General features: G+C 49.4%; 1 long non-coding RNA gene across 2 annotated transcripts in view; it reads left to right on the top strand.

The window, feature by feature from the left end:
• Window positions 1-731: 731 nt before the first annotated feature.
• The window catches only part of LOC120231569, a 140,158-nt gene continuing 114,287 nt past the window's right edge, over window positions 732-26,602 (top strand). The window contains exons 1-2 of one of the 2 annotated variants that reach the window (XR_005528354.1): window positions 732-842; window positions 1,044-1,126. This is a non-coding gene — a long non-coding RNA (uncharacterized LOC120231569). Of the gene's footprint in view, window positions 843-954; window positions 1,127-26,602 lie in introns of those variants that run through there. The other variant, XR_005528353.1, reaches the window with a different exon arrangement.

Raw genomic sequence — 26,602 nt, 5'->3', positions numbered from 1 at the left:
GCTTCTCAGGAGCTTATTGCGGTCACGGGGTCTTTCATAATTTAAAAATGCAGGAAGTGGCGGAAGACTGCCCCACACCCCATAGCATCCCAGAGATCACTGGGAGGCAGAGGCTACTCTCTGTTCTTGCGTGTTAACGGTCATCAACGGTTTTTACTAGTTGATGGTTACACCTTCCTTTCATTTCTTGAGGTTTTAATATTCGTATCTGGCAAATGCTTGCAGTCTGCAAGATGGATAGAAAAGATTTTGTGAGTCCCTTACTCCTAAAAGCAGAGCACACACGCTCCTAATAAAGAGCTTGGAAGAGATCATGATGTTAGATCCCATGATGTGCTATGTCAGAGGGAGAGATGCAGAAGGCAACACACACTGAAGGAAGCCTTGCCAGGGCAAAGTAAGCCCAGCCTCCTTAAAGAATAAGAACATTCCTTTCTTCTCCCTTCCCTGAAATGCCTTGAAACGAGGAAGAGGTTCCTATGAGCTTTGCGATAGATGACATCTCAGCATATATTTGAAATTCAAACGCGCATGAGATTCATGCATTTGATTTTTTTCTGTGGTTCAGATCTCCTAAATAAAGCATTTCCCCTGGGTAGGCGCTCCTGCCTGTGGGGAGAGGGGAGGGAGAGGGGGTGGGGGAGGGGTGGGGGGGGGACTCCGTGTGAGGTCAGTGTTTGGGCCACTTTGCCAGGGTCAGAAGGCTGTTCTTCCAGGAAGGCCTGCAGAGACCCTGGGAACGGGACCAGCCCAGCTCACAAGTATGAAGAGAATGCCGGAGAGGAAGTGGCGGCTGTGAGTCAGCATTGAGTCATCTTGTTCCAATGAGAATGAAGGCTGAGGTGTGCGCCCTTTTTTTTTTTCTTTTTCTTTTTCTTTTTTTTCCCTTTTTTCTTTCTCTCTCTTTCTCTGTCTCTCTCTCTCTCTCTCTTTTTTTTTTTTCTTTCCTTTCTGGTCTCAGTCATGTGGACACACCACTGGGAATGGAGGGAAATACGTGACTGCATGGTCGATGCTTTCTAAGTTGCGAACTCCTATTCCAGGCGGGCTGTGCCTGAGTCAGTGCCGGCTTCAGTTCTTCACGGCCCGGGGCCCTGGGAAGGTGGAGCCAGCTGCTTCTCCCCCGGTGAGTAGGTTTCTGTCATTTTTACAATCATTTCTATAGTCTGCCTCAGAGTCTCGGCTGGGTTACGGTAGTCGCTTCTTGGAGGGGGCATGCATTCGAGACTTAGAGGATCCATGATTTTAGAAAAGTTGCTTCCTCTGCTCTCCCCCCACTCCCCCCCCCCCAATGACTGCATCTGAGCCTGCTCATCTCAGTCACTAATTGGGAGTGTGTAGAAATTCATTCGTCGTACATTACGTTGTCTCGGAAGAGAGAGTTGTGCTTGGTTGGAAAATAAGCTGTTCCACACTCCCCTTTGGAGCCATGGTGAAGTTCAGAGATAGAGGTGGGTGACTTTGTGTTCACCCATGGCTGTGGAGGCTGGGCCAGCTTCTGCTTCTCTGAGGTGTAGGAAGACAGCCCCCTGAGACATTTCTGGCTGCATGATCTGAGCCGCCCAGTTTTTAGTGCAAGAAATACAATAGAGAGGCAGAATTTTGGCTTCCCTCTCCAAGAGCCTGTGAATGATGCTGGGAACTTATTGTATGCCTTTTCCTTTTGCTTGTGACTATCACTAACTGGTAAAATCAGAAAGAAAATGTGCTGAGAGATGGTGGGCTGGGGGCCTGGGGCAGTGGGTGAAGATTGAATAGCTGAGCCCTTGAGGCCTGATACAACCTTGATATGTGTTTCTCAGCCTGTTACTATTCTGATGAGCCCTAGCCTTCCAGTCAAGTAAACTACAGGAAACTTTTTTTTCAAATGTCATTCTAGTTACTGTAAATGCAAACGGTTAAAATGTCATAAATACCCTGTGATAAACATTTTTTTTTAAATTTGCTTAAAAACTGCAGATCAGTAAGCAGGAGATGACAGGGAGCTTTTTCAGTAGGGTCATTTGAGTGTGTGGGCTTTCTGGGTTAATAATGAGTCAGCACCAATTGCTAAAATTGGAGCACCTCGAAGAGCACATGCGATCTGCCCTGGGGCACAGCACCGTGGCTGGCTGGCCCCTCCGGGACGCTTGGGCTGTTTGGTCTGTGGTTAGACTCAACTTTGGGTACCTTCCCTGTTCTGTGACCCCCCTCCCCGCCCCCTCCCAGTTTAGTCCCAGCCTTCCAGTGCACCCCTGCAGAAGACCCTTTGCTAATAGGTCCCTCTGCCGGGACCCTCCCCTTTGGCTGATCTCCATCATTTTTAGGGTCTGCCTTGATAAAACTGGTTGGGCATACAATTCGTTAAATTAAAAATACAGAGTCTGTGAAGGGCAGGGACAGCCTGGGGTTAAAGCTGCCTCCAGTGGACTGTGACGTCACACTTGCTGGGGGATCAAGTGGAGCAGGGAGCGGGTCACCGCCTGAGTGTCAAAGCTGGCACTCTGCATGTGACACACGGGGGGGGGGGGGGTGGAAGGGAGGAAGGGCACGTCACCTTCAAATCAGACAGTAGGATTCCGAGGAAGAAAATCTCCCTTGAATCTTACTCCTTTTATCTGTAAACTGAAAAAAATGTTAAGAAAAAACTTTCTTAAATAGCTGGGGTTGCAGGTGGGAGGCTCAAAGGCCAAATGCAGTCTTGTTTGAGCCTCCCCGCCCCCACCCCAGTTCCGCTCATCTGCCCAGGATTGGATTTTTGGATTCAGCTAACTATGGTGGGACCCCCTATTGTTTAGATCGCAAGGTCCATGGAACCCTAATGTTGCAAGGCCCTGATTAGCCTTGGCTTGGAAGCCTTGGGCTTTTGGACCATGACATTCAGAGGCTGCTGGGAGGGCTTGGAGAGTCAGCATCTGTCCAGTGCTTGCTTCCAACAGCGCTTGAACACCGCAGGAGCCCCGTCGATGTTAGCTCTACCTGCTTCCCTCCTTACCTGGGCTCTGAAGGTGTCTGGGCTTGTGGCCTCTGAGTTAGCGCCATGACTTTTCCAGGCAAGATCCTGTGATTTCAGTGTTCTCAGTGGCAAGGCTGAGAGTCTTGAAACTCAGGACCTCAGCAAGGCCGACACCAGGGATTTCTGAGGTGGGATCCCAGCCCAGTCTGTCTCTCTTGGTGAGTAAGTATGTAAGCGCACAGAGAAACGCCACTTCCATGGAGAACAGAGCCCAACAAGGCGAAATGTCCTAGGCGGTGTCTCAGTGGTGTGGGTGCACTAGCACTTTCTCTTGTTCCCATTTCAGAGAACATGCCAGGTATCAGACGTGTGTTTATCCCCAGCTCCCGTGTCTTTAAATCCTCCTGGATAAAAACGCTGTTGGGAAGTAGTTTTGAGGTGGTTGATTTCATCCGAGGTATGGACTGTATTCTTTCATGTAGAATTCGAGCAGTTGTATGAACACTGGAAGTCAACTTACCCATGAGAAACAAGCCTGTGGTGAACTGATATGATCACTCTTATAATCAGGAGAGTCATTTTAAAAAGCCAGAAATAAGGCCCTGGGCAGATCTGAGAACCGAGTATTCATTAATACGATTTGCTGCTTTGTCATATTTTCCAACTACCAAAAGATGCTGATTCTAAGTGAGGGTGCAGGCAGGGAGTGAGAAAAGGAAACATTCTATGATAGAAACTGAGCAGATATTTTAAAAGGACACCTACTGCGAAAAGAAAAGTGCTGACAGTCTGATGACATTTGGAAATTGCCCAGTGCCCCGTGGTCATGGCGCCCCTCGGCTTAGAGACTGGCCTGTCGCTGGCTGGCCCTGCCGACCACCCCTCCCCTTTCATCAGCACCCCAACCTGCGCTCTCAGTACTTCCCGCCCAGAGGTTTTCATGGAAGCTGACAGGTGTCCGCACTACCCGTTGCTGTACGGAGAGCTCACCCTCACGTTGGGCAACTTATACTTCTTGGGGTCTCACCTTCCTCACAGTGAAATGGGATTAATAAGAGTACCCGCCTCCCGGGGCCTTGGAAAGATCAGTGATGCTTCACACACAAGTTGCAAGGGGACTTGACGGCTGTTAAGTACACCTCCACTGATTCAGACACGCATCCAGACACCTTTCTATGTCTACCTGGGCCCCGGGCCCTGGGGGTGTCCATAAAGAATTGGCCTTCATGCTCCTGAAGCGAGATCTCATCTGTGTCCTGCTCTGATCTGATGAGGTAAAGGGAGGATGCTTCCGGGGTGTCTCTGGGAAAACCTGGGGCTCTAGACACTGTCACTATGCTCACTGCCGTGGCCACCATCGTTTTCATCGTTAACATCCACGCGGTGAGAGCAGCTCCCCCTTCCTTCAGCCCAACCACAGGGCAGTAGCTTTCTGTGCATTTCCTTTAACCCGCTGCCCCCAGCGCGCACACGTACCCACCCTGGCAGACAGGAAGGATGGCCAGCTGCTCAGCCTATTCCAGGTACAGGAGTCCCAGGCAGGTGTATCAGACGGAGCGGCCGCTTCAAGATACACGTGGCTGACGGAGGGGGTCTTCGCCTCCATCAGGAGAGGAGCATCAGGAGAAGCAGGGGACCCAAGAGGGTGCTGTCTGTAATCCAGCAGACTGGGGCCGCAGGCCAGAGAAGCCAGGACCACTGGCCTCAGACCTGCTTCCAGAGTGGAAACAGATGGATGCTGCACTCACGCTTCCTGACTAAAGCCAGCTACAGGCAACTTCTGCTGATTTGAAAACCATCGCAGTATGTGGAGGTGACTCATATTGAAAATATTAAGTAAGGTACACTTAAAACTAAAACCAGGGTGAGCATAACATGGCCTTTCCTCGCCGGTTCTGAAGGTACCCAAGATCACGCCGTGTCCCCAGAAGCCAAATCTTCACGCTCATTCTGCAGGGGTCCGGAAGAAGGGCCAGGTGGGTCCCGTGGCTCAGTCAGCCTTCTCTGGTATCACCTCGCACTGTTGGGCACCGGGTGCTTTCGACAGCTCTTCCTGAGAGTGTAGGCTTTGCCTGCTGGCCATGGCTGTCTCGTGGTGACCAGTTACAAATGGTGCCACTTTGTGGGTGGTTTTCTCCCCCAGCGGTTACCTGTGCCAGAGTGCAGACACCCCTTTCTGTTTACGGTGCGGAGGCAGGGCGGTCGTGCACTGGGTCCGGTGCTTCGGGGCAGAGCTGGGGTTCCTCATGGCTTCTAGAGGGTTCTGGTTAGACCACAGAGCTCAGGCAGGGAGAAGCCAACAGAGGATCAGAAGGAAGTTGGGTCCACAGGAAGGAGGAGTGGTCAGGAGGCTTGATGACTACTCTGATTAAAACAGAACAATAACCACCTGGTTTTATTGCATTTTTTTTATAATCAAGAAAGCTAATGGTGATGGCGAATCTTATCCACTGTGGCTTTCCTGCTCAACTTTTTGCTTTTAGAATCGATCACCCTGCGAGTGAGGGCTTCTGTCACAGAGGTGTTTAGCCTTTCTCTCCCCATGTGGCCCTTTCAAATATTGATCATACGTATAATTTTGGAATTTTTAGCAATGGCAGAAATGTATTTTAGCTGTTCTCCCTGGACAAATCTTTCACAGAGTGTGAGAGGGATGCATGGGTTTCTGTCAATTTAGACAGATACAAAGGAAAACTTTACAAACTAACAGTGGCTCCAGTAAGTGTCAAGCTTACTTTGTCTGGGACAGAAAAAGATTGGAAGCAGGCTGTCCAGGGAGAGGGTCAGTGGGCAGCCAGTTCATTCATCTCCCTTCTCTGTCCTCTCTGTTAGCACTGGTTTCCTTCCTCAAAGTTATCTTATGGTTTTGACACGGCTGCTGCAGCTCCAGCCATCACATCTGCATTCCACAAAGGAGGAAAGAGGAAAGTGGGAGGATAAAAGGCTAGGCATTCCAGACATCAGGCTTCTTTAAAGAGCTTTCCCAGAACTCCCAACTAACCCTTTCTGCCTACATCTTTATTGGCCACTGTTTCCACAGCAGCCAGAGGAATATAGCTTTTTAATTGAGAACATTGCTACCCCCTGACAACATGAGGGTTGTTGACAACACAGGAAGTAGAGGAGAATGGATATAGGACAGACAACAAGCAGTCTCCACAACAGAGTGCTCCTGAAGACAGTTAGATTTATGCTTTACAGAATTTAGCTCCTCTGGGACCAGGGTCTACTTTGTGAAATAACCACATCGGTCTCATCAGAACTATCAGGAGAAGACGGGCTTCAAGAGCCCTGAACAACTGGAGCAGGGCATTCAAAGGGACAGAAATCCCTTGCTTTTTGTATCAGAGTCAAATAAGATTTCTTTCCATGCCTTTGTCTGCATTAGTACATATTTATCATTCCCCCAATAAAATAAAGATCATTCAAACACTGACTTGTTTCCTGAGTGCTTGCTTGGTGCCAGGCGTTGTTCTGGAAGCTTTGCAAATATGACCTTACTTAGTTTGCACAGAACTGTGTGCAGCAGATTATCATTCTTGTTCCCATCAAGCAGATGAGGAATCTGGGACACAGAAGGATTGGGGTGAGGGCTAAATTACACTGTTAGTATGGAATGGAGCTTGGCTTTGAACCCAACAGTCTGGTTCTTTGACTCAGGGAGGTGGAGGTGAACTGGGCAGACCAGGTCTTTTCTATTTGTCTTTCTGGTGAGACAGATGCGAGCCCAATAATGTCAGGTTGCCGTCAGTGCCCCTAGGGGAAGGGCACAGGGAGCTGGGGCGCCTCACATCTTGCAGCACCTCCTGCCTAGAGGGAACTCAGTCCAAGCTTAGCGTTCGTTCCCCCGCAGAGCACATACCAGGAATCTCAGCTATGTCTGGGTTCGTGACTCACCCCCTCCCTCGCAGCCAGCTTTTCCAGAGTCAGCTCCTGAGTCAGGACCACACCCTCCCAGCCCCAAGGACACAGACGGGGCTTCAGAAGTTCTGCAGCCTTCCAGCAAAGAACAGAATGGCCGAAGTAGAAAAGTTTCAGTGCCAGGGACATGCAGTTTATTCACATAATTCAACCTGCTCAAAGGCCAGAGAAGGGGAACCTGTCACACCCTACGCTCCACACGACCTCCCTTATCTGGTGGCACAACCAGGGCCACGAAGACTCACGAGAGAACAAGATGGAGTTTCCGGTAACGGGTGTCTGCTGTAATTCTACCGTGGACCAAGTCCCCTCCTGTGTTTGCTTTGCTTTGCACCATCCCAGAGCCTTGCTTCATGCCTCCATCTTCCTCTTCCAGCTCCCTTACAGACAGACAGATGGGCTGGCCAGTGACACATAGGCTGCAATGTGTAGTGGGGATTTTAGGAAAGCTCCTTAAAGGAGTCTGACATCTAAGAGGCTTAACATTTTGTCCCCCACTTCCCTCCGTCCCCCTGTGTGGAATGCAGAGGTGATGGCTGGACCTCCAACAGCCTTATTGAAGTCAGAAGACGACTTGGAGAAAGAAAGCCAGTGCTAACGACAGTAGAGCCAACAGATCGTCACAGGGCTTTGCCTGGAGATGTAACTATTTTTGGAGCAGGTTTACCTGCGTGATGCAGAGGGAGGGATGAGAAATCACTGCTGAAATTCAGTCTGTAGGTTCTACCAGGAGGTCTGCGGGGTGCCAGTTCCCTTTGTACAAAGCTGTCTTTTATGCCTCTGGTATAAGGAGTGAGGAAGGACTCAGGCAGGGCTGCATCCCTGGGTTATGGACTCTCATGGCACCTTCCTCATATGAGAACATATTATGACGGTCTTGGTGAAAAGATGAATGTCATCCATACTGGATTCATTGGTATATAATCATATCCACTATATTCAGGTTTTTCTTCTGATTTTGAAAGAAATAAAAACATTTGATTTGCGAGAGGGTTATGCAGAGGGCATCCCCTGGAGGGCAGAGGGCAACCACAGAAGGGCCCCTCCTCATGGAGCATGGGGACTGGTCCCTGGAGGGGTGCCTCTGGATGGTGGGTGACCCTAGGCAGCCCCTCTGTAGATGGCAGGTGAGCCTGGCTCCTCCCGGGCTGCTGATGAGCCTCAACAGCCACGACACTTCTGTCACCTCCAGAAATGATACGGAGGACTTTCAGAGGAGATTTGTCCATCCTGTGTCAGTTTCCCCATCATCCCTCATCTCCCCTGTAATGGCTCTGCTTGTCCAGTTGTTCTGTTCAGGGGCATGAACTTCAGTCCACAGGGCTAAGGTATCAAAAATCTAACACTCCTTTATTCTCGAAATTTCTATATTGTATCATCTGCTTCATGCTCTCCCTGCTGCTACATAACTCTGTCTTACTCCCTCAACCCGGCTGAGAGGATATTCAGATTCGGCCATTCTTGGGAACCTTTGTTTGTCCCCATGCTCCTGGCATCATCACACAGTCTCAGGGTTGGGGGAGGGCGGTGGCAGAAAACCAGGGCGGGGCAATCCGCCGTCTGAGGTGGCCGCCACCATTGCTGTTCGACATCTAACACTCAGCATGCGTGGGGCTCCAGAGCTGACTGGGGTCCCCACTCCAGCTGGAGGAGCCCGCACCACCTGGGTGTCTGTCTCTGAATTTAGGTCCCTCTTGGAAATGTGCCCCTGCTTTCCTGACCATGGTGTGAGCTCCCAGCCTCTGCAGCTAAGGAGTATCTGCTGGGGACCCCCCTCTACATGCCTCGTCCCATCTGCTAACTGCAGCTGGGCCTCTCCTAACTTGGACCCCCCCAATTTTGGTGTGGGGGGTAAGAAGGAGCAATGACGGCAGCAGAGGAGAGACAGAACACCCTCAAGGGACCAGTGAACAGCATTGTTCAACAGAACTTTTTGCGATGATGAAAATGTTCTGTTTCTGTGTTAATGTGTAGCTATAAGCCACACGCATCTACTGAGCACTTGAAAAGTGGCTAATGTGACAGAGATTTTGAACTTAAACTTCTATTTTATTTCAACTTGTTTCAAATTTCACTGTACATAGAGGCACAAGTGGCTAGTGGCTGCCATATCGGAAAGCACAAATCTAGAGCGTGTTTTCCTGATCTGGGCAGCTTTGGAAAAGGGGCCATCACCCTGAGGACAAGTGTGGTGCTGGCGTGAAGGGGTGAAGTAGAGCCTGGCTCTCAGTCAGTCCTCAGAGGGGTGGAGAGCTTCTGGGCCAAGGGCTATGGGCCAGGCAGGGAGGGGGTCCCACGAGACTCTCTGCCACCAGTGCCACTACTGCAAGTCTTAGCGTCCCCCTTTCTGGGGACAAAACGTGAGGCGGGCTCTCAGGGTCTCAGTGGCCCAGGAGGATGACCTGGCCAGAAGGCCGCCCAGGCTGAGCACCTGACACCTGGAGCGTTTCTGCCAGTCGTGTTGATGGTTTCTTCAGACCATCCTGGTATGTGGTGTTTGATCATGAGCGTGTGGGGAGAGGCATCCTCATTTTTGTTTGTGCGGAGCCAACCTGGGACTGACCAGACTGGCCTGAGGGAAATCTCAGGCTTGATTCCTGTCACTGTTGTTCTACAAGTCCCCCAAATGTGTCTTTTGACTCTTTCGGTTTTTTAAGGGAGAAGGATTAACCCATATTCAGACAGGAAACACGCAAGCAAGCGGTGTGGAGATAAGCTGAATGGGGGGAAGAAACAAACTCAGGCCCCAAGCCCACGCCCCTCCTCCCCCCTGCCCTGTTCCATTGCGACATTACAACACAGCAAAATGATGTTCTCCCACGTGGGGGATGGGGGGACATGCTGCCATCCCTCCCCTGAAGCAACCTCCAGATTCCGGGACTTTGCTCTGGCCACTCCCCCAGGCGCAGTGCTGTGTGCTCTATGCCACGACCACCTGTCAGTGGGGAGGCCACGAGCCCCCCAGAGGAAGCCAGCTCAGCTCCACCAGCTTCTCGCTGCCCAGCCTCAGTGCCTGCTGACCTCGGTCTCCTAACCTGTGAAATGGAAATCCAGGAATAAGTGGCACAGAGGGCTGCTGTGAGGACGAAAAGGGTCAGTGCCTGAAGAAGTCGTAGCAAAGTGCGGCACCCAGCAGGTGTTCAGTAGCATCAGCTGTTGTTATTGGAATTGCTGCCTTTTTGCTGTTTGTTTCTGACAGAGACACCTTTCTCTGGGCCCTGGACCTCATCCCCCCCCCCCCCCCCCCCCCCCCCCCCCCCCCCCCCCCCCCCCCCCCAGCGGTCCATCCGCTCCCAACTCGGGCACCGGGGAATCCCATTGTCCTGCCTCCATGTTTGGTTTTCTCCAGGCCCCGGGCAGCATGAGCTGTATTGCCTAGAGCTCGGGGCGGGGGCTGATTCAGTGGTCCAGCCCTTCATTTATCCATTGAGACTTAGGGAGAGAGGGGATGAGCCAGTGCAGTTGTTAGAAAGGCTGCTGGAGGGAGACGCAGGCCATGCAGGCCAGGGGCCTCTCGTGTGTTGGGGGGGCTCTGAGCGTCCCTCAGAGGGTCCCTCCCTTTGAGTGAAGATCTGAAAGGAGTCGGTTTGTGCATTTGTGTGTTGCTTTGTTTTCTCTGTGTGGATAGGGCAGCTAGGGTAGCTTCCCGGCTCCCCCTGGCTAGCTGTGTGACCACGAGCGAGTCACCAAGCCTCTCTGATGGGCTGTTCAGTGTGGTGAGGTGACCCGCCATGACGAGGGCTCAACAACCCAATTTGGAGCCATCCTCATTGCCAAGACACTCTTCACTGTCTGTCAGGAGCTCTCTGGGGTCAAAGGGCACTGCCCACCACGGCAGTCCCTCTATGTGAACCCCAGGAGGGGCCATTTAATCTATACTTAAACCCCTTCCTTCCTTCCGGAGCCAGCCCAGCCTATCCCTGCAAAGCGCCGACTGAGGAGACAGCATTCCATAAATAATCCAAAGCCTGTTTTCTGGCACTTCCGCATTTTGGACCTAACTCTGCCCTGCTGAAGCCATTCAGTCATATCCGTGGTCATAATTATGGGCCCAATTCAGCACATTCATTACCATTCACTGAGCAATGATTCTGTCCCAGAAACTGCTGAATAATAACACGAGCCCCGGCTCCTTCCAAGACGAGCCCTTGCAGCTGCGTGGCCGCGACCACTGTGTTCAAGCTCTTCCTCCTTTCCACGGTTCCTGAATGTGTGCACTGAGGTGCTTGGCAACCTTGACCCCGTGCTGCCCTTCTGGTCACGGGCGGCAGGTTTTGGCATCCCGCCCTCACAGGAGCACAATGGCCGCCCTTGTGCAGGATGCCAGGCTGAGGTTCGGGGCCAACCTGTCCATCGGCCCTCAAGCTGCACTTGTAGTCGCCTCCCGTCCCTGCCTCTCTGTGTGGGGCGCGTGCAAAACCACATCTCCCTCGTTTTGCAGTTGGGGACTGACTTTTTTTTGTTGGTTTTGAAATTTATTTTTTAGGCTAGGTAGAACTTTGCATTACCCTTGGTCGAATCTTCTAGATTTGGCCCATATATTCTCTAACATAAAATGTGAAGCTTTACATCATCGGCAAGTTAGAGAGAGAGAGGTGTTTTTTGTTTGTTTGTTTGTTTGTTTGACGTCTTCCCCAGAAGACTGTTTGGATCCGTGTAGACCAACAGTGGAGACGGGTGGCACTCCGCTAGTGCCTGCCTTCAAGGCTGCCAGCATCTACCATTCCAGGGCACCTCACCGACAGCTCACCTTGCTGCGCTGGTTTCACTGACGCTGATGAATGGATGGTGAAACATGTCACATATCAAATGTGTGAGGTAATCCTGTTGACAAATGGGGCAGGTATTGATAATTTAGACACTCAGCCAGACTCCTCCTGATGCGTAGCCTCACCTCGTTCTCTCTCATCCTCTCTTCCCCATCCTCAAATCCTGGCAGGTATTGCAGAGGACAGCTCAACCCTTGAGTCTGTCGTGAGATACTAACAGTAAGTCACCTTAAATATCTAGAACATTTAAATGCTCCGTTGTTGCAGATTGTTGCTTTAGCTGGTTATACATAGTCGCCTCCTCGGGGTTTGTGGGTTGGATGCGTTTGATTCCTGTCAGATATGTCTTTCAGATAGGCCACTGAGCACGGCCTGACAGATGGGTGGCTGTCTCTGTGTGGCGGTCCTTTTGAAGTCCCCAGAAGTGCCTGCTCTGTGGAGGGGAGAGGAGAGATGCAGAATGAGTACAGACTGCCACCCAGCAGCACCAGAGGTGACTGCAAAGAGAATGCTCCCGGTGACAGAGTGAGCCGCTCAGTCACTGTCTCACCTTCCCAAAGCGGGGATCACCTGCTCTGTGTTCACTCTCTGAGTCGGTCACCAGGGGCACTTGGACTCAACAGGAACAATCCCTCCAGAGGGGCCAGATTACACTGTCTTTAGGAAGTGCTGCCCCCTCTCAGCCCATCCCCCCCTTCCCCTTGCCCTCTGGTTGCCAAAATTATTAGAATCTTCCAGCTCTAATTTCTACCACTCTCTGTGAACATGAGTAGCCAGGGGCAAGCGACGGACTTCTTATTCAAATGGAAATTGTTTTCCACGGTTCAGAAAGGAGAGAGTTCCAGAAGTTTCTGAGCAAATGGATTCCAAAGATCATTACAGTGACTGGGGCTCTGTTGGTAGAAAAAGGGGGCCCCCTGGTTCTCAAGGTGGAGGTTTTAATTTATATCTTGTGCAGGACTTAGGGGAGATTAACCATGTGGCTTAAACTGTATGTAGTAAATCAATTTGATTTTGAAAGAGCCTCCTGGCCACAGCAGGGGATGGAGAAACTAATATTTATGGAGTGTCTTCCACAGACCGGTGTGTGCTGGCTGCTTTGTATCCATTAATTTGTCCAACCCCCATATCCATCCTGTGAGGACAGGCAACTATTTGCCCATGTTGCAGACAGGCAGCTGGGTTCCAGGGTGCCCAGCTCAAGGCAGAGCCAGAATTCCCACCAACCTCGCCCAAAACACCACAAACCTCCCAACAGGCCAGATGTCAGGCTCTGTGTGGATTCTATTTCCCGGGACCACAACCAGATTAAAACTTTTTGTAGATCGTTCAAATAAATCATTCCCCAAATGGAGAACAGCTTTTCTTTGTAACCTGAGTGGTTCTTTCATGACCTCAAGGAAGCTTGCTGGCATCTCCGTGATGAGTCATGGGGAGCACCCTCATGCTAGGGGCACCTTGAGGGACTCACCTGACAAAGCACCCTCCTCAAAGGTGGCATTGACTTTCAGCTGGGGCTTTCCAGCATCTTTTGAGATGGGCATGTGGATGTCTCTTTTAATCTGCAAAAGTGTCTAGGGAATAGCGTTTCCAGCTTTAATTAATTTTTGGAATAAGGTTCAAAAGTGAAAGTAAATAAGAAGGGGTCCGGTGAAAAGCACCCTGGCCCCCCTCTCTTGCTCAGTTCCCATTGACCTCTCCTCTCAAACCCTTCTTTTCATTGTTTACGTGTCCAGAGTTTCTTTATGCAAATGCAAGCAAGTACCTGAATGAATCTTTTTCTCTTCTTTCCTACTTTCCATAAAAACTATCACAATCGTTTTTACTGTTAAACCATGTTTGTGTTCTCGAGAATACCAGGTTGTGTGTCCCCTGCAGTGGGGGCTGCTGAATTTCAGAGCTAGTGGGGTGGCCATGCTCCCCTGTCTCAGGTGTCGTGTGGGTGAGGCAGGCACTTGTCTAGGCATTAGAGGGACAAGTGAGCACACAGGGAAGGCCCCGTGTTGGAGCTCTGGTCCCCAGCAAAGCCCCAGCTCTGAGATGCCCTCTAACAGCCTGGGACTCCATTTCCTGGGGGTGGAGATCTGGCAACGAGCCAAGGGCCGACAAAGGTGAGCAGTGACTTGTCCGCCCTGTGTTTCATGAGGGTCCCGGGCCCCCACGGTCAGCCTGACACCAAATTATATTTACAAGAGACACGGAGGAGGTGATGGAGATTGAGACTTGAAAAAGAATCAATCTCAGACTTCTTTTAAACATCCCCCACCTCACCCCCGGGAAAGCGTGTGGTCTCACTGTGGCAGGAGGCACCCAAGTGGCTGACGTTTCACAGCACCTTCTCTGGGCCAGCCGCTATTCCGAGTGTCGCGGAGTGACCCTCAGTGGTGATCTCCATTTCTCAGGGAGGAATCTGGGCCTGATTCCTCCATTGGTCATAAAATGACCGTTTAGCTAACAATGAGGGAGCCAGAGTGCAGGCCAGACAGCCGGCCACCCAGCCACAGCTGGTTTCTCACAGCAGCTCCTGGGCCCAAGAGGCTGCCCGGATTTGACTCTCAGAGCACCCCCGGGGCTAAAAAACAGAAGACAACACAGAGCCCGGGGCGGCTGGACATCCGCACTGAGGCATGACAGCCGTGGCCCTTGTCTGGGTGTCCTTGCTCTTTTCAGGGACTGGCTGGCCACCGGTCTCCTCGAAGGCACTTCCTGACCGGGGGGGGGGGCCATTTCCACCCAAAGCAGCACTTTGAGCTGTATGGAATCCCACACTGCTAACAACCTTCAACTTCCCTCTTAGCATAGACATTGACCCTGACAGAAAAGGAAGCACATGGGTCTATCAGAAGGCAATTTATTTTCAGGGGAGAGAGTCGGGGGGGAAACACTGGCAGGAGAAATAACAGAGAATGTGAGCAGAGGTCCAGACTCTGTGAGTCATCGTTCAAGGCCTCTGTGTGTGTCATGGGCTGAATCGTGTCTCCCCAAAATTCACGTGTTGAGGCCCTACCCCTCGAGTAACTCAGAATGAGACCTTATTTGGAAATGGTGTCATTGTAACCATAGTTAAAGATGAGGTCATAGTGGAGGAGGGTGGTGTCCTTACAAGATGGGGACGTTTGGACGCCAACACGCACACGAGGAGGATGTCAGGTAGAGATTGCAGTGATGCTGTGATAGACCAGGGGAAGGCGGGAGGGAGGCTGGGGTCCCATTCTCTCCTGTGGCGCCGACAGCGGGAGTGTCGCCCTGCCACACCTCGGGCTCAGGCTTCTTCCCCGCACAACTACTAGACAATACGTTTCTGTGGTTTGAGCCCCCAGTACCTGGTACTTTGTTACAGCAACTCGAAGAAACAGAAATAGTGCACATCCTTCCAGAAGCTGAAGGAGGCTGCTCTGAGCCGGTTTCTGCCCCAGGTCCAGCTCAGCCCGTACCCAGGCAGTCCTGCTTTATTTAAACAACGAAGATGCTCTCGCTTTGTTTTAACTTTTCCCGAACTGCAGAAACACGGAGGTCTGAAAGCGGAATTTGGTCTTGACATGAGCTCTTTAAAAAGGGGGCGGTGGGTGGTGGGTGTTGGGGGAGGGAGAAAAAGAAAGAGCCACTTTGTCTTCGTAGGTGACGGGATCCATGCTCTGGTGGGCCGGATGATGTGTCCCCAGGCAGGGCCGGCTTCCGAGCCGCGGAATCTACACGAGCTGAGCTCCGACTAACCTCAGTCCGAGGACCTCCCCCTGGCAATCGGCACTTTCACCCGCTGTCTGTTGCCCAGTCCTTTCCCTTCCACCCGCGTTCACACGCATCCCTCCAAATTACAACTTACAGAGCAAACAGGGAGGCTCCCAAGGGCCGGGAAGTCACACTTTCTGTGGGGACTTTTCACCGTGTTTCCTAGTTATTGAACAAGGGTGACTGTGAGCCTAACACAAACATGGCTTTGACAAGCAGTTCAGAAAAACAGGAACCGCCGATTCATGAGAACTTAAAGAAAAAAATAGTTTAAAGAACTGAGAAATTGCCACATTATAGTGAAAGAATGTCAGGTTTTGGAAATGACAAAAACGAGCAATTTTCACCTCGAAAACCTGGTGGAGTCAGTTACACAAGACATAACCACACACAAACACGAGCGTTTCTTATAATATAAGGGCATTTACAGTCAAGAGTATTTCATGGAAAGTTATTTTAGTAGCAAGGGTAGCCTTCAGCAATGAGTATTGGTTAAGAGAGTGAAACCCTGACTTCAAAGTCAGGAGGCAGAGCCCGAGTGCACTCGCAGGGTGTACCGGGGACGGGGACTGGGCCCAGCCAGGGGTTCGAGGCAGCTGGAGGTGTTGGGTCTCTGCTCACACATGTACTGACTGGGGTGCCCTTGTGACCCGGCAGGGCACACCCCCGCTGCTGGGGCCCTTGGGTCGCTGTAGTTTGCTACAAGCGCCAGCTTGAAAATTGTTTAGTAATTCTTTTTTTTTTTTTTAATTTTTTTTTTTAATGTTTTATTTATTTCTAGGAGAGAGAGAGAGAGACAGCGTGAGCAGGGGAGGGTCAGAGAGAGAGGGAGTCATTGACTGAAACAGGCTCCAGGCTCTGAGCTGGCAGTCAGCACAGAGCCCGACGCGGGGCTCGAACCCACGAACCGCGAGGTCATGACCTAAGCGAAAGTCGGACGCTTAACCGACTAAGCCACCCAGGCGCCCCCAAAAATTGTTTAGTAATTCTTTTATGGTAAAATAGAGGGCATCATTTGCTACGAGGAAACTGGTGTGCAAGCTTGTGACTGTGGGATATAAACAGCTTGTGACCTCAAGGTAGAGTTTGGAGAAACAATAAATGTACCAGGTGGAGAATGTCCAAAGGGTGGAGGTGCTGGGTGACTGCCCTGGGGCAGAGAGAGGGCTCGGCTGGGACCCGGGTTGATGGTGCTGGTCAGCTGTCAGGACACCAGGTGCGGGGCTTTAGAACAAGTGACTAGGGGGCGCCTGGGTGGCTCAGTCCGTTAAGAGTCCAGCTTCGATTCAGGTCATGATCTCCTGGTTTGTGGGTTTGAGCCCCACATCGGGCTCTGTGCGGACAACTCAGAGCCTGGAGCCTGTTTCAGACTCTGTGTCTCCCTCTCTCTCTGCCCCTCTCCTTTGCTCGTACTCGGTCACTCTCTGTCTCAAAACTAAATAAACATTAAAAAAAGTTTAAAAAAATAAAAAAAGAATAAGCATCTAGGATGAGGGTACTCACCCAGCTGTCTCCCCACAGAGCTATCTGCCGTTCCCCTGAAGGCTTGTTTTCTTCCAGTGTTGCCTGGGCAATCCATCGAATAATTAAATCTTCTTCAAACTGTAGAACAGTACAGTTCACATAGAGCTCTTTGCCCCATTTTTGTGGTCATCTTACTGTGCAGCTACATAGAATTGGTATCTCTTCAGAAGGCTCTGGATCTGGGGGTGGGTTTAAAAGTTGCTCTCCCTGGGGCACCTGGCTGGCTCAGTTGGGGGAGCTTGTAACTCTTGCTTGATCCCAGAGTGGTAGGTCTGAGCCTCACGTTGGATGTAAAGATGACTTAAAAATAAAATCTTTAGGGGCAGCTGGGTGGCTCAGTTGGCTGGGCATCCGACGTCAGCTCAGGTCATGATCTTGCAGTTTGTGAGTTCGAGCCCCGCGTCGGGATCTGTGCTGACAGCTCAGAGCTTGGAGCCTGCTTTGGATTCTGTGTCTCCTTTTCTCTCTGTCCCTCTGCCCATGCTCTGTCTCTCTCTCTCTTTCTGAAATAAATATTTTTTAAAAAATTAAAAAATTAAATAACATCTTTTAGAAAATGTTGCCCTCCCTGCTGAAGAGTTTTAGGACATAAATCCAACAAAAAGTAATTAAGCCCTGAAAGAAAATGAAAGGATTAAATTCAGCCTCCAGAAATACTAATTTTTAAAACAAACATATAAATTGGGGCACCTGGGTGGCTCATACACTTAAGGGGCCAGTGCTTGCTTTGTGCTCAGGTCACGACCCCACGGCCCATGAGATGGAGCCCCGCATCAGGCTCTGCGCTGACATCATAGAGAGTGCTTGGGATTTTCTCTGCCCTTCCCTCTCCCCCCCCCTCCACTCTCTAAATAAATAAACTTTAAAAAAAAGATAAAAAACACAAATGTGTAAATTAGCGGATTGTTCTGGGGGGAGCTGGTTTAAAGAAGGGCTATGGGGGCACCTGGGTGGCTCCGACGGCTAAGCGCCAGACTTTAGCTCAGGTCATGATCTAACAGTTCGTGGGTTCGAGCCCTGCATTGGACTCTATGCTGACAACTCAGATCCTGGAGCCTGCTTTGGATTCTGTGTCTCCCTCTCTGCTCCTCCCCTGCTCACGCTCTCTCTCTCTCTCTCTGTTTCTCTCTCTCTCTCTCTCAAAAATAAATAAACATTTTAAAAAAAGGGCTGTGGACTACTCATTAGTCTTTTATAACTTGCTTGCTCATATTCCTTTTTTTTTTAAACTTCAGGGGAGAAGACCCTCTATGTGGCTGAGCAGAACACAGTGGTCATTTAAGGGTTTTCCCATCAGAGCTCCCAGGAGACCCTCCACGGGGCTCCTTCGTGGTTAGTGCAGGCCTGTCCTCACAGCTGGACAGAGTCCCAGACACCGTGGCAGCCGTGATGGTCTCACTGTCTCTAGCTTCTTTTTTTAAAATTTAATTTTCAATCTTTCAAACAAGAAAATATATAATTTATACATTTCTTTCAGCCTGTTCATATTCTTTGCCTCCTCTTCTTCCTTCTCGCCTTTCCTTTCTTCCTTCTTTTCGTTTCTTATTTTTTTCTTTTCTTTTTGGTTGTTGTTCTTTTTTGTTTTAAGTTTATTTATTTTAGAGAGAGAGTGCAAGTAGGGAAGGGGCAGAGAGAGGGGAGGACAGGATCCGAAGCAAGCTCTGTACCGACTGTGGGGCTTGAACTCACGAACTGTGAGATCATGACCTGAGCCGAAGTCGGATGCTCAACCAGCTGACACTGGTTATCGTTCTAGAAGAGCTCTTCTCATATTCTGGGTCTTAAACCTTCGATATACACGCTGCAAATCATTTCTCCCAGTCCATTGTTTGACCTCTTACTTTGTATACTGTGTCTTTTATTTTGTGGAAATATTTAATTTTTATGTAATCCAATCTGTTATTATTTTCTGGACACCCAGGTTCTGGCTTGCATAGAAAGTCTACTCCCACCCCTAGATTATAAAACTATTCTCACATACTTTTTTTTTTTATCTTGTGGTATTTTATAATTTTATCTTTCTGGTGTAAAATACCAAGTTCATGGGGTTTTATTTTCCTTTACATTTTGAAGAAGAGGTATCCAGTCTTTCTTTAAATGGATAGCAGTTTTTCCTAGCACCATTTATTAAGCAGCCTACTTTTTCCTGCTGAAAATACTTTAAAAGATTTCTTTTAAGTTTATTTATTTTTTAGTGAAAGAGAGAGAAAGAAAGAAAGCATACATGGGGGAGGGACAAAGAAAGAGAGAGAGAGAGAGGGAGAGAGAGAGAACCCCAAGCAGGCTCTGTGCTGTCAGAGCAGAGCCCAACGTGGGGCTCCATCTCACGAACCATGAGATCATGACCGGAGCCAAAATCAAGAGTCAGATGCTTAACCAGCATCCCAGCACTCCCCACTGCTGAAAATATTTCAAGTTTATGGGTTTTGTCCTGGGAGATTTAGGTGGGGGAAAGGAGGCAGTTTGGGTTGGAATGTGGAAGTCAGTGCATTGGCACAGCATTGCTATCCGGACTTGGGGCTGAGGGATGGAAAAACAGTGTAGAGCTTTCAGAAACTAGGAGATAGAAACCAGAAAGGGTCAGGGTGGTAACTGGGGGCCAGCAGACCATGAACATGGTGGAGGGAAGGTAGAGCTGCAGCAGAGGGGGGTGTGAGTGGAGAGCCAAGAAGAAGCTTGGAAAAAATGGCCCCAGCTGGCAGTGAGCTCAGGGAAAGGCAGACGCTCATGCTGGAAGCAGGCAGGCTGGGCCAGGTCCCGGGAAGACTTGCAGGCATGGCTAGAATCAGGTTCGGATATTTCCATACTGAAAAATTTGTTGTGAAGTGTGCAAAGGAGGCATGTGATCCAGATAAAAGAGAAGCCTGAGTTTTCCAGAGCCGAGGCAGATCTCCTGAAGAGTAAGAATGGACATGGCCTATGAGAAGGAACTCTACCCCACCAAAGCGCAGGGGTTGAGTCAAAGCAGATGATTTAGTGGAGCTTGAGTCTGCTAATAGCTTGTGAGGGTAGAAATCTAGAAAGAGCTCCCAGAGGGCCAGCCTGAAGCCCCCTTTTCAAAGAAGTCTTTCCAGAATGCTGTGCTGTGAAGTCCCCAGTGGGAGGAGACCATTAAGTCCCCAGAACTGTCCCATCTGGGTCCATGGCAGATGCCAGCTGAACCAGCCTCATGGGCTGATGATCTGTGAGATTGTCTAGGGCTCTGTGTTCAGAGTGCCCACACCTGGATAAAAGTTCTGCTGTTGCCATCTTGAAATTCTCAACACATTCCGGACAGGGGAATGCACATGTTCTGCATTCGGGCCTGGACGTAGGCCATGGGTCCCAGCACTGGTCCTGGGAGCCCAGACGTTGCTTACAATCCTCCAGCACCGTGTTCCAGTGAGCTCTGCTGGAAAGCAGAGGCAGCTGGAGATGAAATGTAGTTGCCTTTAGTGACTTGGACTCTTCACTACAGCTTTATGTAACAGCAGATCCTGATTTATGAAATGTACCTTAAAAGCAACTTACAGAAATGCAACTTACAGAATTTACAGTGAGATTCTGTCCCCATTAAAGAACCTCCAGCCACAAGACTTGCTGTACTTGGGCCGTGTTCTCTGCCCTACGCGGAACCCACAGAGAAAGAAGGCTGCCAGCAGGAGGCTTAGGTGCTCAGCCGTGCACGTATCCTAAAGGTTCCCAGAGCTAAGGGTCGGGGGCCCTGAAACACGAGTTGTAGGGGGCCTCTGTGTCCCCATTGATGACATGCTCTGTGGCGGGGGGCTGTTGGCCAACCTTTCCAGTTTATCCACCAATCCCTGGGGATTCCTGCAGATCGAAGAAATCTTCGTTTCTCTTTGGGATTCTTCTCTTACTTCTTACTTCTTCTCTTACATCACTTACACCCCCTGTATCCTGCCTTGTGCAAGGGCCTCCCTAGGCAAGACTATCAGCCTGGCGGCACCAGTCAGAGGGGGGCCCATTTCTACCACTCCTGCACGTTAGACCCAGATACCCCCACACAGGGAGAACCTTGTCGCCCAGTTATAGAGTAAGCACCACAGGGCATGATACCAACATACCGTCCCACTGAAATTCTCCTAAACACATAGTTATCTGGTGAATTCTCCTTCTGGATTTGACAGATCAGCTTCCAAGCAAGGAGAGGGTGCTGAGGATAGGGCTTGCTGCAGGGTTCTCGGACTCTGGAGGCTCATCCAACACGATGGCTTGTGAAATGGGACATCCAGGACACCCAGTGGCAGTTGCTCCCATAGGAAGCAGAAGCTTCAATAAAACTTCCTCTCTGCTGTTTTTATGCTCAGGCTGCTTGTGGGTCAGTTATTTGATAGTGTGGCAATGGAAGAGAAGGGGTACCAGTGAACGGTGTAGAACATAATAGATGCGATGTCCCAAGAATTATTATTATTGCAGGACTTCTCAGAGCCTTTGGCCATGCTTTGTAAATATGTGAAATGTGCTTTGTAAATATCTGAAATGGCAGATATTTACTGAAACGGCCAGTGTATGCTAAATGTAGATGGTGATGGAAGCTTCCTTCTCTTTTTATCTTGAAAAATTATAGAGGACCAGAGTTCCAAAGATAAAACACACCAATGTTATGGAAATTTAGAAGGAATATGTTAGTACGGGACAAAAGAGAGCAACATTTGGATTGAAATTTTTTTTTTTATCAGAAAAGATCCCTAGATCTTCCCAGAGGGGAAGAGTGGCATGGCAAAGTCTAGTGGCGTGTGGCGGATCTAGCGCTGGCTGGCTAGGGCAAGCTTGGGGGCAAGAGGAGACTGGGCAAGTTTGTTAGAACCTCAATTGCCAGACCACAATGTTGAGGCTTTCACCTGCAGGCAGTGTGCATTTGTGTGTGTGTGTGTGTGTGTGTACAGTGCTTAAAGGTTTTGAGCAAAGCATAGGATGATGCATGCACAGCTTCAGAAAAATGACTCGGTGGGAAGAACTGAAGACATCTTGGAGACTCATAACCCTCGTGGAAGGCAGCCTCAGCATGGAAGCTAGGTGTGGCCAGGAGGGAATGGACCCAAGTGGCGGGGTGGCAGATGGACACACGGATCAAGGTAGAAGAGGCAGCACGGATGACTGGCTGAGTTCTGAAACTCCAGGTCACCCATGTCACCACTGACATTTCAAAAGCTCAGACCAGATGGTAACACCTGGGCCGGTACAGGGGTCAGGAGAATGACTTCGGCCATGTGAGGGGAGGGTGTGGAGTGGAAATAGTTTCTCCAACCCGAGCATTAAGAATATTACAGAGGGCTGGAACCTGGGTGGCTCAGCCATTTTAGCGTCTGACTCCTGACTTCGGTTCAGGTCATGATCTCACGGTCGGTGGGTTTGAACCCTGCACTGGGCTCTGCGCTCACAGTGCGGAGCCTGCTTGGGATTCTCTCTCTCTTCTCTCTCTGTCCCTCCCCCTCTGGCGCTCTCTGTCTCTCTCAAAATAAAGAAAAGATGAGAATATTACAGAGGGGTTGCCCCTCTTTCCCTCAAGTGTGTACTGGCCTGCAGCCGCCAGCAGCATGTGGGAACACTCGTGTGCCAGGAGCACACTGCACGCCCCCCTTCAAAAGCTGTCCACATGAAGGAGTAGTGGCCGGGAGAAGTAAGAGGCAAGAGCTGTGATGGACGGCTTACTGTGGCTGGTCCGTAACCACAAGCCTGGAGATAATGCAGTATTAAGTAATGAGCGTTTAGTAAGACCTCGTCCAACTCAGTCTGGCTCTTCTTGCTCTTTGGAGCCACCAGAATCCACTACTCACCGAACTGCTTGTCCTGGAATCTCACAAATTCTCACAAATTTGCACATTGACCTTGTTAATAAAGGACTAAGTAGATAATTCAAACAAGCCCTGTGGTTTGGAAGTCACAGATTTTGGTGCTTAATGCTCATGCATAAGGCAAAGCGTTTGAAGAACGTTTCCTAGACTGAGGCTTTATGTTTGGATCAAATGCCGCAACTCTAGACAATCTCCCAAAGGAATTCAGCTGGCCTTTGTGGTCGATATATTCCCCTCCTATGGCCTCATCCCATGCATGTAGGTATGTGTGTTCACATTCATGTATGAACATGCATGAGCATGCCCTCATATGGAGACACTTGACTCATGAAATTTTAACCCATCCTTAATCGAGGTATATAACCAGGACAGATTGATGGAAAGCTTTTAGTACTTGAAAGAACAGACTTAAAAGTCATCTTGCATTATAAAGAACACCAAAACATACTAAGGAATATTCCTGCATTGCATAATGAAGTAATGAGTGGTGAAAAGCCACTGTTATTTCATTAAGCATGAAGGTACTGATGAAGATGCAGCAAAGCATCAGAAAGGAATCCTGGTGGGAACAGCTTACAGCCTTGAAGGAGACAAGTCTAAGCAATGGGAGCATAAAGGAGGAAGGGAGAATGCTGGAGAGGGGTTGGAGGGTGACTTACCCTGAGGCCCACGGTGCTTGTGAAGGTGGCGGCATGTGGACCAGGCCTTGAGAGGCAGGTGGATGTGGATGTGCAGTGGTGGACACGGGAGGCTGGGCAGGCGTAGGGCTCAGTGTGCTCAAAGACATGGAGGTGGGTGTGTCCAGGCGGTGGGTGTGTCCAGGAGAAGGGTTTGAGCAGGGATGATGTGCGAATCAGCACAGAGGTGGAGGTATGGGGCCCAGCAGTAAAAGTAGGTTGGTTCTGATCTGGCTGCTGTGACACAAATACACAGATGAGTACAGACCCTCAGGGAAGAGCCCTTAGGACACATAGTTTCTTGCAAGATTGACTTTCCCAAACCATGGCTGGAATTTTCCTTTGGGGGGATTACTCTCAGAGCCCATGCAGCAACCAGAAGGATTAGAACCCTCATGGCCCCAGCTGGCTCACTTCACCTGACAGTTTCTAAAATCTCTCACACGGAATTTGTCACTCTATTAAGGATCCATAAAATGCACTTTGAGCCTGAAAAGGTTTTTCAAAAGAAGAGCTTGAAAATTGACCCTTAAGCAGCAGAAACCCCGACTTCCAATCCACAGGGTTTGTGTGAATTATCTCCGTAGTCCTTTATGAACAACATCAACACTCAAAAAGGTGCGATTCTAGAACAGGCAGTTCTGGGAACCAGGTTTCTCTGGTTCTAAGAAGCAAGAAAATTCCCTTGTCTAAAGGACCACCAGATCCATTTGGAATATTCTTTATTAATCACGTACTATAGCAGTAATATAACTCCAAATTACCTAACTGTGGTCTTTCCTTTTGTGATGGTGGGCACTTTCTTCTAAAGTCAGAGACTCGTCACAGTGCTCAACCTGAATTCGATCGCTTCTCTCCGACTATTCCAAGCTAACTTTGGGCATGTGTCTTTCTGTGTGTCTCTCCGTGTGTATCTGTGTCGTCCATGCTGAAGTCCAGGCTCTATACTCTTTTCCTTATTATTTAGGATTCCACCGGAAGGACATTACCAAGCTTTGGGAAATCGAAGTTCACATGTTGACTGAGATTATGTGGGTTGAGGGTCCTCTGAAAGCGTGTAGCTGGGGCTGCCTCAGTTGTGTCTGATGGCCCACGAGATATAAACCTTGAACGTCTTGCAACTCTTTGTCAGCCAAGCAGAAAAACCGAAGTGATTTTCAAACCAGTCCTAGGGCGTCCATAACAAAATGTCACTGACTCCATGGCTTAAATAGCAGAGATTCATTTGCTTACATTCCTGGAGGCCAGAAGTCCAAGATCAAGGTGTTGGCAGCTTTGGTTTCTTCTGAGGCCTCTCTCCTTGGCCTGTAAATGTTCTTTTCCCTATACATGTGCTTGTCTTCTTTTTTAAAAAATATTTTTTAAAGTTTATTTATTTTGAGAGAAAGAGAGAGAGAGACAGACAGACAGACAGACATAAGCAGAGGAGGGACAGAGAGAGAGGGAGAGAGAAAATCCTAATGCAAGCCTTGATCTCATGAACCGTGAGATCATACATAACGTGAGCTGAAATCAAGAGTCAGATACTTAACTGACTGAGCCACCCAGGTGCCTCTTCATCTCTTCTTCTTATAAGGATAGTCATAATGGATTAGGGCCCGCTTGTGTGACCTCATTTTGCCTTAATTTCCTCTTTAAATTTCCTCTTTAAGGGGCGCCTGGGTGGCTTAGTCAGTTAAGCGTCCAACTTTCGCTTAGGTCATGATCTCGCGGTTCGTGGGTTCAAGCCCCGCGTCGGGCTCTGTGCTGACTGCCAGCTCAGAGCCTGGAACCTATTTCGGAGTCTGTGATTCCCTCTCTCTCTGACCCTCCCCTGCTCACGCTGTCTCTCTCTCTCCTAGAAATAAGTAAAACATTAAAAAAAAAATTTAAATTTCCTCTTTAAAACTTTTTTTTTTTAAATATTTTTATTTATTTCTAGGAGAGAGAGAGAGACAGTGTGAGCAGGGGAGGGTCAGAGAGAGAGGGAGTCATAGACTCTGAAACAGGCTCCAGGCTCTGAGCTGGCAGTCAGCACAGAGCCCAACGCGGGGCTCGAACCCACGAACCGCGAGATCATGACCTAAGCGAAAGTCGGATGCTTAACTGACGAAGCCACCCAGGCACCCCTCCTCTTTAAAACTCTTAATGCAGAGTTCCGTACTGAGTAGATGCATGGAAAACGTCAGCTCTACGATTATTTTTACTTTTATTTTGTGCATGCCGTAGCATTTCACAAAGCTATTAGTCCTTTCCTAGACTCACCTGGAAGGTGCCACCTCGTATAAATCCACTCTAACTCTTCACTCTGCTCTGTGATGCCCCCTCCGCTGACCAGATGCCAGACCACCAGACTACCTTCTCCAATGGCTGGAAAAACCTGGTTTTCATTGAGCCGGCCTGTTTCAAACTTCTGATCCCCATTCTCCTCTTTGGTGCAGCATAGTTCAATCTGTCTGTTCTCATGTTCCTCCAAGACACTCCCAGGTCTGAAGTGCCTTTGACTGTTTCACATCTAATAAACAAATCCCTTTGCTGTCTGGCCACTCTCCCCTGAATATTCTCAGCCGCTTCCATCCTTCTAACTGTGGATCTTAGAAAGAGACAGGATGCTTCAAGTGAGGACTGACCAGCCCAGAGCAGAATGGGCCACCACCTCATGCCTTACTATGCACCCTGAGACCTTTGCTCAGCTGGTGGCTCCATTACACTTCTGTCAGTATCACATTTATTGTCAATGTAATCCTGTAAGATTTTTTTTCCCTCTTTAATTTCTGCTGCAAAAGACAAGGCTCTTATACTCTAAACTTATAAAGTTAGGGTTATTTGTATCTAAAAGTATACAACCTAATAAGACTTGCCTTTATTAAATGTCAGTATAGAATATTTACGCCTTTATCCTATCCCATCAAAATCTTCTGGTATTCTGTTTGTAGATCAATAAACGCACTCCTGGCAGAGAATGGTCATCAGTAGATCTGACAAACACATGACTATATTGTTGTCAAGTCCCTGAGACGTGGTGGACAGGACAGGGCGGAGAATGGGGGCCTGGAGGGTGGCTGAAGGGAGACAGCCCTCCACCTGACACCACTTAGAATTCTGGGCCCAGTCAACCAACTGTGAATCTACTAAACTTGTTACTGAACATAGTTCTCCATCGTGGCCTCTCCCCACATTTCCTTGATTTACCAATCTTGAGCCCCTGAAGCAAGAAAATGAGATCAGCTGAGCATGATCTGGTCTTACTAACCTTGCTGGCACTTGGGACAC

The sequence above is a fragment of the Hyaena hyaena genome, unplaced genomic scaffold (assembly GCF_003009895.1).
Source record: "Hyaena hyaena isolate Hyena2069 unplaced genomic scaffold, ASM300989v1 scaffold_57, whole genome shotgun sequence".
Lineage (NCBI taxonomy): Eukaryota > Metazoa > Chordata > Mammalia > Carnivora > Hyaenidae > Hyaena > Hyaena hyaena.
Note: the sequence above shows the minus strand (reverse complement) of the source record. Positions and strands in the feature narration are given on the sequence as shown.